Raw genomic sequence first — 4,537 nt, 5'->3', positions numbered from 1 at the left:
GCTCTCTAATCTCTCCTCACCTCAATGCTACGTGCAACCAGGAACAGTGTGAACAATTGTACAGCACATTCCATCCAACTGCTTCTTCGTCGGTGGATTTAATGTCCTCCACTTCCACAACTTTGCTCTGATCTATGGTTTTACTTCATGGAGGTATTTCCTTGTGTGCTAAATATTTCTACGGGATAAGCTGGCTATCGAGGTCTTCATAGAAAAAAAATGTCTTGAGTTTTATGATATATGCAAAGATAAGTTGACACAAGGATTAAAAAAAATATATGCCCCCACAAGGAAGTCAAAACTTTCAGTTTTGGAAAACAACTAACTGATCTGTGTTGTGCCAAGCATGTATAGCGATTTCAGAACGTTCCTTAACTCTAGTAGCCACTGTCTGCTATTTTCTCTGTCATCCTTTCCTCATTTATGAATCGTCTGGTTTTACACTTCTTCTTCTTTACCCTTGGTACAGACTTCAACATGCAGACATGTTTTGTATAAGGTTATGGTGAAGAACTCCATTTTGCATTCAGAAAGACCTGGTTTGAATTCCAGGTCCTTAGCTAAACTATCAACCTCCCCAACCCCAATAGTTCATATTCCATTTCCTTGCTTGCTTTTTCTCCTAAACTCTTATCACTATTTAACAAATGTTGTATTTTAATTACTTCCCCTTCTTATTTATGTCCGTGCCCTTCTGTAAGTTCCATGAGGGCAGTAATATTTGTCCTTTTTAAAAATTCATTGCTGTGCCGTAGCCCCTAGAATAGCACCTGAGCTAAAATACTTGTCAACTCAATAAGGGAATGATTAAATGAGATGATCCATGCCAAGCCCTTAGAACAGTGTGTGACACCACTTCACACATTTTCTTGGTTTAGACAGAATGGAAAAGAGGACTAGAACTCTTTCTTTTTATGCCAAATATTGGCAGATCCATGGCTTCACAATATCTTAAACATGTGCTGCACAAACTAGAATACAACTGGAACATCGCCCACTAACGTCTGTTTTGGAAAGGCATGTCATCCATATTATCATGGGGATCTTTTGTCTGAAACCAAGTGCTTAATGGCTCATTTTCCCATCCACTATGACATGAAAACTAAAATAAATCAAAGTAGCAACCTAACAGTCCAGAACAGCCCTAGACCAAAAGTGTAAATGAATGTGCTCAGTGATGAAAGAAAAAAAAATCAGGTAGAGAAACATATTTCAACTCCTGGTTCCAAGGGATTTTGTATAAACAAAACCAAAACAAATTTTGTACCAACCCTATGTCAGGATGCTCTTTTATTTATTACTCATAACTGCCAAAAAGTTAAATAAGCATTTACCAAACTTCATAGGCCCTGAAGAATCAACTGTATATTTATATATTTTCAATCACTAACTTGTCAAAAAAGCCAAGACATCAGCAATAAATAAGCAAAGTTTAGATGAAAAGCAATTTAGCCCAGGGTGCTTTTGGCTTTTTCTATGTTGACTGGGACCAAAGACTGGTGGTGAACAGGGATCTCCATCTTTGATAGATATAATGAAGTGTGAATGAGTTAACAAAAGCTTTCTTGTACTACACCACAAGTACCATTTGATTTCAGAACACATCAGAACATATTTGTGCAAATTGATACTTTTTGTAGATGTGAACACTGGGATGACCTGTTGCATATCAATATACTGTTGCCATCAGGTCATCAAACTTTCAGTATCACCTTTATGAGACCAAGTCTGCATTCAACTCTTCCCTTATGCATCCCGTATCTGATAAAATACGTGGGGAAGTCAAATGGAATTGCAAATTCCCTGGGATGATATCTCTAGTGGATATTTGTTTCATTTTTAACTCCCAGCTTCCATTACCACCTCTGCTAATATACTCCAATACTTTCTTGGGAAATGATATCTCTTCTTCAGTGTGGTTAATAGTTTTACTATTCAAGATGGAATGGTGAATCACTTGGACTTCACCTTCTGAGGCTTCAAATCTTACATAGAATAATAATATTTACTGCTTTGGCATGTGTATTGGCATGGATCTAAAACCCTTTGGTGTCCCACAACAACCCAATAAACTAGATACTATTATTATCTCCACCTGACAATTGAAGCAAGTATCCCAAGACCAAGGAGCCAGTAGGTAAGGAGTGACATGGAATTCTCACTCAGATATGCCCCATGGGAGAGCAGATGGTCTTCAGCACTAGGCCACACCACTTCTCCGTGTATAGGGATTCAGGAGCAAACACACCCGTTAGAGCTGATTCGCCTCAGTTTCCTGATGAAATGATTCATCATTCCTCCTGCTCCCTGGATCCCTGGGGCTACCTGAATTTTAACTTTTCTTCAGATGTCATTCATTTGTATGGCTAAACCATAGCCTCCCAATAAGTTGACTTTTTGCTTAAGATATCCGGAACTGGTTTTTGTTTCTTGATGTGAGTGTATCTTACTTTTTTTGTGTGTGTTTTTCTTCCATAGTCTCTGTCTGCATTCAACTCTTCCAAGAGGATATTGCCGTTAAGATCCGAACATCTGTTTGTTTTCTTGAAAATCTATTTCAAGGGCGACTTCAGGCTATGCTAATCTCTCACCATGGGCTGATTATATTGTGGGGCGAACTACTGTGCGTTCCTGGTGTGTGATGTCCTGCTATTCAAGGGCAGGGTCAGAGCTCTGCTACAGGATACAAAAGGAGTCAATACTTTAGTTCTCTCCACGGATCCCTTTCTGGGTCAAAGGGATTGTTTGATTTCCCTAACTTCAAAATCGTAAGTTTGCTTAAACCTTGACCTTGTTACAAAATCCCAGCAGAAGTCCACATCTCATCAGTTCATAAGTTGCTGTCAACACATTTTGACATCCTAACTGGAACACTACAGTCCAAGAGTGACCGACCTGATTAAGGAATGCAAATTTACCAATGCCATCAATGAAGAGATATCGTTTTCTCTCTCAGCGTTTATGCCTGTAAAAAATATAGTGACTATTTAGTGCTCTTATTATTTTTACTTTTAATAACCTGGTGTTACTTCCTTTTAAGAACCACACTTCCTCCATTCCATGTGCTATTGACAAAGATATCAATCAATCCAGTGTCCTAGTTTATAGCCACAGGGATAGGCACCTAATCTGCGTGGCCAATTAGAGCACCCAATCCAGGACAGTTAGCAAAAAAGAATAAGTGTTCCAAACAGGACCAATCGGTGTTCCTTTTTAAATAATTGATGCAGCCACTGAGAAGGAGAGGGTCCCTGGGATTATGACATGTAAGACTATAAATCTAGAGAAGCTTATAATGTCTATGCAACAGCGAAGCGAGATCTGAAAGACAGAATAATCTAGAGGAAAGTAGAAAAGGGAGCGAAGGGGGAGACTGATGGTACCATTTGAACCTCCATATCCTACACTGCCTAAAGCCATAACTACTTACTGTCTTGATTTCCCTGTTATAATATTGGTTAGTGCTTTCACCATCATTCCTTTATCCATTTTTGCATTAAGAAGTTTGAGTTGGGCTTTTGTCACTTGTAACTGAATAACTCTCTGTTAATTTTGTGTGCCTATAAACCAGAATATATATTTGCGATTTTCAAGCCGGTTGCTTATTATTTTGTTTTTCCTTACAATACCAACACAGTTTATAATATCTATCTATTTATCTACACATACATACACATATGCTCATTTTCTATAAGACCCTAAGCAACTGAAAGAAAAATTTTAAACCCAGCCATTTAGAAGCATGTTTTAAATATCGGTTTTCTACAGAGAAAAAACTGATGGTTGCTAAATGGGAGGGAGGTTGGGGGATGGGTGAGAAGGTGAAGGGATAAGAAAGTACAAAAAACTAGTCATGGGAATGTGAAATACAGTATGGGGAACATAATCAGTAATGTTGTAAAGACTCTACAGGCTGTCAGATGGGTGCTGGACTTAATGGGGGGATCATTTCATAGATTATATAAATGCCTAACCACTGTGTGTACACCTGAAACTAACATAAAATAATACTGAATGTTAGCTATATATATGTGTGTGTACATATATAGTCACAGGGTGTAAAGTACAGCATAAGGAATATAGCCAGTGGTATTATAATAACTAGGTACAATGTCAGAGGATTAGCAGACTTGGTGGGATTATCACCTTATGAGGGGTGTAAATGTCTAATCATTATGTTGTTTTGTACACCTGAAACTAATAATAAAATTAAAATAAAAGAAATATATATCTATTTTCATGTGGTTCGAAAATCCTCAATTGATTAAAATTTATGTCTTTTGGATTCTTGTCATGAAATGCTTCAGTATTCTCTCTTACCTAGTTGATCCATCTCTTTATCATTTACTTGCTTCCATGAAGACATCTAAGGCGATTCTTTTCCTCCATGATCTAAATCACTTTTGCCAATAATTCAATGGGGTCATCCAATATTTTAATTAGTTTTGGATCTCTCCTCTCTTATAAGATTTAGAAGAAGATCGTCTCAAAAGTAAGTGACACTTGCCTACCTTCATTCACTGAACGTGTTATAAGT

Source organism: Rhinolophus ferrumequinum, chromosome 24, assembly GCF_004115265.2.
Source record: "Rhinolophus ferrumequinum isolate MPI-CBG mRhiFer1 chromosome 24, mRhiFer1_v1.p, whole genome shotgun sequence".
Classification (NCBI taxonomy): Eukaryota; Metazoa; Chordata; class Mammalia; order Chiroptera; family Rhinolophidae; genus Rhinolophus; species Rhinolophus ferrumequinum.
This window is presented reverse-complemented; position numbering follows the sequence as displayed.